Consider the following 13,471-nt stretch of genomic DNA (forward strand, 5'->3'; position numbering starts at 1 on the left):
TGAGGCTTTCTTGGCCAATCAGAACAATTGTTAAATCATCAAGAAAATATTTTTATCATATACATTTAATAGTTAAAGTGCTTCACATGGATATAAGAGAAAAGTGGAAAAGTAAAGGCTGCTATTCATCAAAGCACATAAGCATGTGCTTAACTTCAGACATATGAGTGGACCCTATTAATTTAATTGAAATTAAGTTACGCATGTGCTTAAGTGCTTTGCTGCTTAGAAGCTTACATTGCAATAGTGTAGTAGTGGTACATCATTTTAGCACTTGACTTTTTTCCCTTGACTTCTTACGCAAAATGTTCAACTTTAGACCATAAATAAAACAAAAACAACTCATATTACCTTCTAAGATTCATAAAGCATAGTCACCTAGCATAGAAGGAAGTATGTTGATTTTAAATTTTAATATAGATAAAAATTATGACAACCTTACCAATAGCCTGTTCAGTAATGGTCAGATATTAATTACCACATAGCAGCTGTTTGTATAAAGGCTCTGAGTGCATTTTGCAGATAGTTTAAAATTGCTGGCTCATCCTGGATATTTGTTTTTGTCTGATCACTTCTACAAATAGCTCTGTCAATCTTCCAATAAATGTTTTTTAACTCTACATTTTGTCTTGGGCATCAAAGAATGTCATTCTTATTCATTTGATTGAAGAGAATGAGATGTAATTTGGATTGGATATGCTATGGGCCTCTTTGGATGCACGTGAGCCAAATAGAATTGATTTGTACTGGGCATGTGTAACTTCATAAAACGTACTGACCTTTGTAGGGGAAATATATAGTTCATTCTGAGGTGCCGATTTCCCACTGATAATATATTTTAAAAAGAAAATAGGGGAAAATGGTAACCAGATAATATCAGTCGAAGTAGTTGAACTGAGCCAGGAATGTGTCAGTTTGAATTTCCTTCTTGTCAGAAACACCATATATTATCAGCAAAGATGAAAACCTATTGCCATTACTTTTATATTTCTACATGATTTAAAAAAAAAAAAAAGGAGAGAGAGAGAAAATCCCATATCAGATACTTGGTTAAAAGTCTCCATTGAACTAGGAAGAGTTTTTCACGTCATGGACCACAAACATTTTTACAGAGCTGCATTCAGGCAGTTGTTACTTACATAGACTTTCTCCAGTAGAATATTGGATGATTTTTGAAAGGAAATGTGTTGGATGGCCCTTACTCACAGCATTAGTCGCATTTTCTTTTGAACTGTTATCTATCAGTGGACCTGGTCTTGCAAACCCCTACTCAGGTGAGTAAGGAGTACAGATGAAATTCACCAGGGCAAGGCCCTCTGCACCACTTACACCTGCCTAGGGCTGGCACCTGGTGTTGGCTGACTGCATGATCGCACAGGGGTGTCTGTGCACTTTGGAACTAGTCTCTATCTATGCAGTGCCAGTGCGGAAGGTCACTTGCAGATCAGCCTAGGTGGACCAAGGGAAGGGCCAATGTATGCTATTTGTTTAGATGGACTGACGGGGGCAGGCTATGCTGTATGGTAGCCCCGTGCCCTGGCAATAAGTGTACCTTTAAGAGGTAACAGTAATAAGTCTCCATAAGAGAAAAATAGTCTGCCATATTTGGCCAGCGTGTAGCGCGCTTTCCTGCCCAGGGGAGCTCATCAAGTTCCGTGTGTTACATATGACTTTAGGGAAAACATGCCTTTCTAATTAAAGTAATGTAATAACCATTAAATATAAAAACATAGCAACAGATAGGGAAAATACCTACACTTATAAGGGTTCTGATTTCATTCTTCCTTCTTGAGCCACCGTGATGTAATCAGAACTACTTGATGTGTGTTTTCCTTTGGTTACTTATGGGTAATTTTTCACATTGCACAAAGCTATAATCCAGGTGTGGGACTGACTTGCATGCCATAAAAATCTGTAAGCTCCCATCTCACATTTTTGGTCAACACTTCCAGGTGGTCTGTGGAGCTGCTTCTATCATTGTTGGTGAAACTCTTAAGAGTTTTGAGAGGCTATTTTGAACAATTAAGCAAACCCAACCCAACTGCATTTGAGTGTTTCTTCGGTGTAAATTTGGAACTTGATCAGATTTGACACTGAATTTGGAGATGTAGCAAACCCACCTGAGAGGAGAGAACTAATCTGTATTAGAGATTAGAGGAATGTCTGTAGGGGAGATTTAGCAGTAATAAATTTAATGTTCAATATCCAAGGAAAGGAAATTCATAGATTCATAGATTCTAGGACTGGAAGGGACCTCGAGAGATCATTGAGTCCAGTCCCCTGCCCTCATGGCAGGACCAAATACTGTCTAGACCATCCCTGATAGACATTTATCTAACCTACTCTTAAATATCTCTAGAGATGGAGATTCCACAACCACCCTAAGCAATTTATTCCAGTGTTTAACCACCCTGACAGTTAGGAACTTTTTCCTAATGTCCAACCTAAACTTCCCTTGCTGCAGTTTAAGCCCATTGCTTCTTGTTCTATCCTTAGAGGCTAAGATGAACAAGTTTTCTCCCTCCTCCTTATGACACCCTTTTAGATATCTGAAAACTGCTATCATGTCCCCTCTCAGTCTTCTCTTTTCCAAACTAAACAAACCCAATTCTTTCAGCCTTCCTTCATAGGTCATGTTCTCTAGACCTTTAATCATTCTTGTTGCTCTTCTCTGGACCCTCTCCAATTTCTCCACATCTTTCTTGAAGTGCGATATCCAGAACTGGACACAATACTCCAGTTGAGGCCTAACCAGCACAGAGTAGAGCGGAAGAATGACTTCTCGTGTCTTGCTCACAACACACCTGTTAATGCATCCCAGAATCATGTTTGCTTTTTTTGCAACAGCATCACACTGTTGACTCATATTTAGCTTGTGGTCCACTATAATCTCTAGACCCTTTCTGCCGTACTCCTTCCTAGACAGTCTCGTCCCATTCTGTATGTGTGAAACTGATTGTTCCTTCCTAAGTGGAGCACTTTGCATTTGTCTTTATTAAACTTCATGCTGTTTACCTCAGACCATTTCTCCAATTTGACCAGATCATTTTGAATTATGACCCTATCCTCCAAAGCAGTTGCAATCCCTCCCAGTTTGGTATCATCTGCAAACTTAATAAGCATACTTTCTATGCCAATATCTAAGTCGTTGATGAAGATATTGAACAGAGCCAGTCCCAAAACAGACCCTGTGGAACCCCACTTGTTATACCTTTCCAGCAGGATTGGGAACCATTAATAATTACTCTCTGAGTACGGTTATCCAGCCAGTTATGCACCCACCTTATAGTAGCCCCATCTAAGGTGTATTTGCCTAGTTTATTGATAAGAATGTCATGCGAGACCGTATCAAATGCCTTACTAAAGTCTAGGTATACCACATCCACCACTTCTCCCTTATCCACAAGACTCGTTATCCTATCAAAGAAAGCTATCAGATTGGTTTGACATGATTTGTTCTTTACAAATCCATGCTGGCTATTCCCTATCACTTTACCACCTTCCAAGTGTTTGCAGATGATTTCCTTAATTACTTGCTCCATTATCTTCCCTGGCACAGAAGTTAAACTAACTGGTCTGTAGTTTCCTGGGTTGTTTTTATTTCCCTTTTTATAGATGGGCACTATATTTGCCCTTTTCCAGTCTTCTGGAATCTCTCCTGTCGCCCATGATTTTCCAAAGATAATAGCTAGAGGCTCAGATACCTCCTTTATTAGCTCCATGAGTATTCTAGGGTGCATTTCATCAGGGCCTGGTGACTTGCAGGCATCTAACTTTTCTAAGTGATTTTTAATTTGTTCTTTTTTTATTATATCTTCTAAACCTATCCCCTTCCCATTAGTATTCACTACGTTAGGCATTCCTTCAGACTTCTCGGTGAAGACCGAAACAAAGAAGTCATTAAGCATCTCTGCCATTTCCAAGTTTCCTGTTACTGTTTCTCCCTCCCCACTGAGCAGTGGGCCTACCCTGTCCTTGGTCTTCCTCTTGCTTCTAATGTATTGATAAAAAGTCTTCTTGTTTCCCTTTATTCCTGTAGCTAGTTTGAGCTCATTTTATGCCTTTGCCTTTCTAATCTTGCCCCTGCATTCCTGTGTTTGCCTATATTCATCCTTTGTAATTTGTCCTAGTTTCGATTTTTTATATGACTCCTTTTTATTTTTTAGATCATGCAAGATCTCGTGGTTAAGCCAAGGTGGTCTTTTGCCACATTTTCTATCTTTCCTACCCAGCGGAATAGCTTGCTTTTGGGCCCTTAATAGTGTCCCTTTGAAAAACTGCCAACTCTCCTCAGTTGTTTCCCCCCCCCCCCAGTCTTGATTCCCATGGGACCTTACCTATCAGCTCTGAGCTTACCAAAATCCGCCTTCCTGAAATCACTTGTCTCCATTTTGCTGTACTCCCTTCTACCCTTCCTTAGAATTGTGAACTCTATGATTTCGTGATCACTTTCACCCAAGCTGCCTTCCACTTTCAAATTCTCAACGAGTTCCTCCCTATTTGTTAAAATCAAATCTAGAACAGCTTCCCCCCAGTAGCTTTTTCAACCTTCTGAAATAAAAAGTTGTCTGCAATGCAGTCCAAGAACTTATTGGATAGTCTGTGCCCCGCTGTGTTATTTTCCTAACATATATCTGGTTAGTTGAAGTCCCCCATCACCACCAAACCTTGGGCTTTGGATGATTTTGTTAGTTGTTTAAAAAAAGCCTCATCCACCTCTTTCACCTGGTTAGGTGGCCTGTAGTAGACTCCTAGCATGACATCACCCTTGTTTTTTACCCCTTTTAGCCTAACCCAGAGACTCTCAACACTTCCGTCTCCTATGTCCATCTCCACCTCAGTCCAAGTGTGTACATTTTTAATATATAAGGCAACACCTCTCTTTTTCCCTTGTCTATCCTTCCTGAGCAAGCTGTACCCATCCACACCAACATTCCAATCATGTGTATTATCCCACCAAGTTTTGGTGATGCCAACAATGTCACAGTTGTTTTTATTTATTAGCAGTTCCAGTTTTTCCTGCTTATAAATAAACAACTCAGTTAAAAATGGTAGGACGTATTGTAGCAACTGCACCTCTAATATTAAAATTAATTTATTTTCCACCCTGTCTCCTTAATACTCTACTCATACTTTTTGTCATGTAATGAAATACTATATATTTGCCACAGTGAAGATGTTGATTAAGTATATAGTTTGGAAGGGGGGCTATCTTCTGGACAATATCTGAGTCAGATTCTCCACAGGTGTAAACTGAGGTTAATGCCTCTATGCCAATTTACCAGCAGGCAAGAATCTTGGCTTATCTTTAGACATCATCGAAATATGAGAAAAATTGAGAACAACAGGTATAAATAACTTGCATTCTCTTGTGTATACATTTCATAATATTGCACAAGAATTAACAGAAAACCATACCCAATTTGATCTTCCTATACATCTAAACTTTTAAACAGTGATGCCAAAAAAAATTATCCCATATTTCTCAGTTTATTCACTCGGAAATGTGCTGTTTCTCTTGCAATTAACAACTACTTGTCTGATGAAAATACATACATTTTTCCTTTAAAACAACGTGAACAATATTGGAGAAAGTCTATATTGGACAGAGATAAAAATGCTGTATTTATTCCTTATTGTATTACATCAATTGGTTTAAAGAATGAACTCCTGCAGGGAGTGTCACAAATCCACATGATGTAGCAGAGTGCTATATTTTGCATTTGGATTTCTGATATAGCTGACAGATGTGTAAAATCACATGTAGCCAGACAGCTCCCTATTGACTTCACATCTGAGTTGGATCAGTGCACTTCATTGAACTTTATTCCACTTTTGGCCATCATTAACTTAAACTCACCAAATTGACTCCAGATCCACCTGTTTCAGACAGCTGTGTGAGGTACTGTTTTTTGCTGCTAAGTCCATCTACTTTAGTGAAACCATTCTCCTTTTTTGAGCTCTCCTAATATAGATGCAGAAGACCAGAGGCTTTTTAGAGCTCCAGGACCCCTAGGTTTTTCCCTTTGTGGAAGAAAATGAGGGGCAGGAAAATACCAGCATATCTTCAAAAAAGTGCAGAGATTGTTGTCAGCCTTACAAACACACAAATAAATCCACATTGGAGAGCCACAACTCAAACCTGTCTATCCAGGGCCGGTGTAACCACTAGGCGAACTAGGCGTCCGCCTAGGGCACCAAGATTTGGGGGCACCAAAAAGCAGTGCCCCAAAATTTTGTTTTACACTATTGCTGGAAAACGAATGAATAAAGAAAAGAGAAATGTCATTGAACTTGCATTTTAACTTGTCGTTCTTCTCTTGTACATTACAGTTATAGCCTACCCCAGCTCTGCATTGCGGGCACAAGCGTACTGCTTCACTATTATACAAAGTGGCAATGACATCTTTTTTCTCATCACGCACAGCCGTTATCCGTTCTGACAGGCTGTTTAGAATGCTAAGTTTACTAGTTTTCGGAGGTTGTCGACTGAGGCTAACTATTTTTGTTGAGTTGTTTCAGATCTAAGACTCTGGCAATTGCTGCTGCATCATTTCGCTAATACTTTGTGTCAATTGTGTGTGTATGTTAAGTATTTGAGTGTATATGTTTATCATGTGCGAATATGCGTGTAGGTTGTTGAAATTTGTCATATTGATATTGTCAGTTGTTGTATGACGGAGTATCCGCCATTCTAATTTTATAAATTTTATTAATAACAATAATTGGATATTCTAAAGGTAGAATAAAATGTAGTAGATTATGATATGAAAGAATGAAGGAAGGAAGTATACGTGACTAAAAAGGGTGTATTTATTTTAATTAAATATGTAGACTAAATAATGAAATTAATAAATTTTCAAGCCAAACGTGTATTAATTCTAATGAACAATGCCACATTATGCAGTATTCATTTTTGAAAGTTTATAATAAGCAATGCTTTGGGGGGAGGGGGGAGGGAAGGGGGACGCAAGGTGGAAGTTTCACCTAGGGCACAAAATATCCTTGCACCAGCCCTGTGTCTATCTAATTTGTGGGCGGAATGTTAGAGTTTTAAAAATTCACCTTCCATTTCTTTAACAGTTTGTAATGGTCATGAATGTCTGGTGAATGCATAATTATAAACATTGTCAAATAGATATTATTTACCTGACAATTCATGATGACTATATTGATGCTATTGCATGCATAATTATATCAATCTGTATTTTATAGACTCTGTAAATCTGATATGACTTACTTGTCCATATTGTCCACACTACCATACTCTAGCTGGATACATTACCAATTGTCCCCTTCCCACCTCCCTCCATACTGATGGCATGGTAGAATAATTTGATACAGGTAAGACAAAGAAAGTGTATAATGGCTCTTTTGGCCCTCAGTGCAGTGGCTTTTGGGGGGGGTCCAAAATTTGTTTGAACTGCCTGTGATCCTAGGGTTTACTCTCACTTTCTAAAAGTCTATATTGTAAACATATTCATATGCATAGAAGCATGGGATTGTGATAGCTATTTCCACAATGAGTCATGTAGAATTTGGATCAAGACACAAATCAGCTAAAATATCAACTTTGCTTCTTAGTAACAAAATGACCTTTTCACAAGTTAAATGTAACTCATTAAATGACAGCTCATGGAATGAGAGGGAACAGAGTTATGAAACTTGCTAACAATTGCAATCCTTGTTTAATTTCAAGGATGCAGGGTGTCGGAGAAAAACAAGGGCAAAGGGCATGTTTCAAATTATTAGCAAAAACAAAACCAAAAAAACATACTACCTGACTAACCAGACAGTCAGGCATTTAACCCATATTAAAGGCTTTTGCAGAAAATGATTTAATACCCATGATAAAGTTTGATTCTGCAGCTTTGGCATGTAATCATTTTCTAAGCTACCAACTTTGTTTCAAAATAAAAGGTTTGGGTTCCAAATAGAGTAGAAATCTCTTAATTGGAACAATCTGGTGAACAGTCTATCATCCCAATTAAGAGAGGAGACCATTACCAACAAATCTGAAAAGGTTTAAAGTAAAATTCTCCTCTCAAGATCTGCCCTGAACTGCAGAATTGACTTATTTTCTGCTATTTCTATATGCATAAGGCCTCTATTTACATAACTGGAAGTCTGACAAAACTGGGGAAGAACAGAATATCAGAATCCACATTAAATGTCATATTGTATAAAATGCAAGAAAAATGTCACCTTTATTCCTGTTAAATGTTGGCAACGTCGGTAATAAAGCACTTGGCCTTAGAATTTGACACCTGTTTGATACCTGAGCTGGTCAAAATTTGAATTTCTGAATTATTTTAAGGAAAATTTTAAATGACATTTTTCCAAATATTTCCCCCAGTTATTCAGCCGACCATAGAACTGTTTGATATGTTTTGAAATTACAAAAAGTGTGCAACGTTTTGAAGTTTAAAAAAAGAAGTTTAATTATAAAAAAAAATCCTCTTTTCTTCCTCAACTAGCTCTATGTAACACCTATTTAACCACATTTCACTAAATGGCATTGAAAAAATGTAACCCTGTTAAGCTGAATGTTTGCGTGAAAAAGTATTTGGCTAGTATGATTTGACCCTGTGTCTCCTTAAAACACACTTATTTCCTGGGGCTTGTAAAGTATAATAAAAGTACTATAAATAAATTAATTAAATAAATAAAATGCTGAAGACATGCACATAAGTAACCAAAGCAAGTGCATGAGCCTATTGCTGTAACTTCTATCATTCCTTTCCTTTACCCCACAGTGTATGGACCTTATTCTGTACCCTTTAACATCCATGGGAATTTTACCATCCATAGTAATGTTGCATCTTAATTTAGACCTGATCTAAATGTATATACACATAGAATAAGAATTACACAGGTTTATGTGCATCATTATTCGATATAGCTATTGATACCATGCTGTAATACACTGATTGGTCCACTTGTCATTAATGTAGAACTTTTTTACACTGATGGGTTCAGAGGGACAGAATTACTATAGTATGGTAAGAAAGCAGCTGATATTTATTCAGTAGATGAATTAAATTGATACCATTAAACTTTGTTATTATTCATGTATACAGTGCTATAAATGTATGTGTCATTCTACAAATCAATAAAAGCCTAAGTGTATAGAATTTAAAGGACTGAGCCAACTACAATTATCGCCAATAGAAATACTCTAACTGAAATCAATTTTTAATTCCATTTTCCTTGTAGTTCTCAATATTTTTTCTGATGCATTCATGGAAAAATATGTGGTCAGAAAAACACAATTTAGATTCCCTTGTATGTTAATCAAAATCTGTTTATCCCACTGGATTAAGTGGCAGCTTTATATTTAAGCTGAACTGAGTTGAAATCATCTTAGAATACTATTTTTATTAAACCTTCTTTATCTTTTTTCTTTGTGTCAAATAGCTTACTACAAATAAAACTATCAAAAAATATCCTGCAACTAACAAATATTGAAACAACTTTTGTCAAAGAAGCAAATAAAAAATACATAGAGTTCATCCAGAGAGTACCAGCATTTTCCAAGATGCCAGTCTAATGCTTAGGAAGATGTACAGACTTGCACAGTAAAATCCCAGCAGCAGGGTAGCAAATATAGCCCAAAGCATTTAATTGAAACCCCAATACAACCGCCCAAAAGGTACCCCACAACCTAAAAAGAAGCAGTATGGCTTTGTGTAGGAGGCAGACCATTTGAGAGTCTCTGGGTAAAGATAAAAGGTGTAGAAAATAGGGGTGACATCATGATAGATGTCTACTATTGACCACCAAATCAGGAAGAGAAGGTGGATGAGGCATTTATAGAACAAACAACAGAAATATCTAAAGCACAAAATCTAGTAGTAATGGGGGACTTTAACTATTCAGACATCTGTTGGAAAAGTAATAAGGAATTGGTAGCGAATCTGAAGGTGGAAGCCAATTTGGGTGAAAGTGATCGTGAAATGATAGCTTTCTTGATTCTAAGGAAAGGAAGGAATGACAGCATCCGAATAGAGACAATGGACTTCAAAAAAGCAGACTTCAACAAATTCAGAGAACTGGTAGGTAAGTTCCATGGGAAGAAAATCTAAGGGAAAGAGTAGTTGAGGAGAGCTGGCAGTTTCTCAGAGTAACAATATTAAGTGCACAACTGCAAACTATCCTGGAAGTTTGCAAGGAAGAAGGAAAGATAGGAAGAGAGGCCAATATGGCTCATCAGGAGCTCTTTAATGACCTGAAAATCAAAAAGGAATCCTACAAAAAGAGGAAATATGAACAAATTGCTATGGAGGAGTACAAAAGAATAGCACAAAAATATAGAAACAAAATCATAAAGAATAAGGCACAAAATGAGTTTCATGTAGCAAGGGACATAGAAGACATAAGACAAGCAAGGGACATATAAGATTTTAAAAGAGTTCTTAAATTACATTAGGAGTAAAAGAAAGATGAAGAAAAGTATAAGTCTTCTACTTAGCAAGGAAGGAGAGTTAATAAGTGATGACATCTAGAAAGCTGAGGTGTTTAATGCCTATTTTGCTTCAGTCTTCCCTAAAAAGATTAATGGCGAACAAATACTCAACTCAATTAATATTAACAAGGGAGAATGAATACAAGCCAAAATCGGAAAGAACAGGATAAAGAGAATTTAGATAGGCCAGATGTATTAAAGGGTACGTCTACACTACCCGCCGGATCGGCGGGTAGCGATCTATCTATCGGGGATCGATTTATCGTGTGTAGTGTAGACACGATAAATCGATCCCCGATCACTCTCCCGTCGACTGCTGAACTCCAGCAGTGCGAGAGGCGGAAGCAAAGTCGATGGGGGAGCCACGGCCATCAATCCAGTGCCGCGAGGATGCAAAGTAAGTAATTTTAATTCGATCTAAGATACGTCGACTTCCGCTACGCTATTCTCGTAGCTGAAGTTGCGTATCTTAGATCGATCCCCCCCCAGTGTAGACCAGGCCAAAGTCAACAGGGCCTCATGAAATTCATCTCAGGGTACTTGAGGAACTAGCTAAAGCAATCTTGGAACCGCTAGCAATTATTTTCAAGAATTCATGGAGATGGGTGAGGTCCCAGAAAACTATAGAAGGGCAAACTACCTGTCTTTAAAAAGGGGAACAAAGAGAATCCAGGGAATTATATACCAGTCAACCTAAGTTCAATACCTGGAAAGATAGTGGACCAAATTATTAAACAATCAATTTGTAAACATCTGGAGGATAACAGTGTTAAAAGGAATAGCCAGCATGGATTTGTCAAGAACAAATCATGCCAAGCCAATCTAATTTCCTTCTTTGAAAGGGTTACTGGTCTAGCAGATGGGGGGAAGCAGTAGATGTGATATATCTTGATTTTAGTAAGGCATTTGACACAGTCCTGCATAATATTCTCATATGCAAACTAGGGAAATGTGTTCTAGGAGAAATTACTATATGGTAGATGCACAACTAGGCAAAAGACCATCATCAATGGTTTGCTGCCAAACTAGGAGAGCCTACCTGGTGGTGCCCCACAGAGGTTAGTCCTGGGTCTATTCAAAATTTTCATTAATTACTTGGATAATGGAGTGGACAGTATGCTTATAAAATCTGTGGATGACACAAAGCTGGGAGGGGTAGGCAAGCACTTTGGAGGACAGGTTTAAAATTCAAAATGACTTTGACAAATTGAAGAATTGGTCTGAATTCAACAAGATGAAATTCAATAAAGACAAATGCAAAGTACTTCACTTAGGAAGGAAAAATCAAATGCATAACTACAAAATGGGGAATAACTGGCTAGATGGTAGTACTGCTGAAAAGAATCTGTGTGTTATAGTTGATCACTGTATGAGTCAACAATGTGATACAGCGACGAGAAAAGCTATTATTCTCAGGTGCATTAACAGGAGTGTCATATGTAAGACAGGGGAGGTAATTGTCCTGCTTTACTTGGCACTGGTGAGGCCTCAGTTGGGGTGCTGTGTCCAGTTCTGGGTGCCACACTTTAAGAAAGATGTTGACAAATCAGAGTCCAGAGGAGAGTGACAAAAGGGTTAGAAACCTGACCTATGAGGACAGGTTAAAAAAGCAGGGCATGTTTAGTCTTGAAAAAAGACAATTGAGGGGGGACCCGATAACCGTCTTCAAATATGTTAAGGGCTGTAATAAAAAGGATGGTGATCAATTGTTTGTTTTCTGTGTTCACTGATGGTGGTCAAGAAGCTTAATCTGCAGCAAGAAAGATTTAGGTTAGATATTAGCAAAAACTTTCTAACTATAAGGATAGTTATGCTCTGGAAGAGGCTTTCAAGGGAGGTTGTGGAATCCCCATCACTAGAAGTTTTTTTTAAAAACAGGTTGGACAAACACCTGTCAGGGATGATCTAGGTTTACTTGGTCCTGATGCAGAATAGGAGGTTGGACTTGATGACTTCTTGAGGTCCCTTTCAGCCCTACATTTCTATGATTCTATACGCACATAAAATGAAGGGGTACAGGGTTTGTTGTCACTGTTGCAACCCAGGGAGTAGAGTAGCAGCAATAGAGTGACTGTGAATTTGTTCCACACCCTCACTGTGGCTTGTAGGGTGGTTTCAACCCCAGCCCCAAGTAAAGAGGTGTGTGTGTGTGTGTGTGTGTGTGTGTGTGTGTGTGTGTGTGAATTTCACTCTTTTGTTGTCCCCAAAATAAATACACCTTGATGCAAGTGTGTGAAAGTCATAGGGTCGACTTGAATTTTCATCTTTATTTGTATGAATTTTTGTGCTTATGTGGATTTAACTCAGATCCCATTTTAAAATAGTTTTATTATATTAAATTGCACTAAATGAGAGCGGGAGAGAGAAAGGACAGAAATCCATTAGGTAATACAAGTAAGTATATCATATTTAACACTCACACAAAGCTATTTGTCTATTGTGTAAAAATATAATTAAGGATTATAGAAGTGTTTGTTGGTTATTTGGTAGTCTTTAAATGTTTCCTGAATGTATAGGCTCTCACTTCAGGAGCTAGTTTGAGAATTTTTACTTTGTGAATCATTGGCAGGATAGAGCCATTTAAAGTCTTGAGTGAATTTGGATGTTGTGCTTTTGTAGTAACTCAACATGAAAAAATACCTATGATAAATAATAATAAAACCCCCTTCTTCATAGGAATTGCAATACTTGATCAGACCAGTGGTCCTTCTAATCCAGTATCATGGCACAGATAGTGGGCAATATAATGATGAGATTGAGGCAGGTTTAAGAAACCCTGTGCCAGGCAGTTATGGGATAATCTTCCCCCAAGCAAAGTTTCTTACTAACCATCAGTAGTTAGAGGTTAGCTGAAGTCCTGAAGCATTAGGGTTTACATTCCTTCCAACACTCTTATTTTGTAGTATTTATTTTATAATGCTGCATATTTTTTACTATCCATACAAATGTATAATCCCCTTCTGAATCCTGCTAAAGTCTTGGACTCAGTGATATTTTGTAGCAATG

This window comes from Emys orbicularis, chromosome 6, assembly GCF_028017835.1.
Source record: "Emys orbicularis isolate rEmyOrb1 chromosome 6, rEmyOrb1.hap1, whole genome shotgun sequence".
In the NCBI taxonomy this organism is placed as follows: domain Eukaryota; kingdom Metazoa; phylum Chordata; order Testudines; family Emydidae; genus Emys; species Emys orbicularis.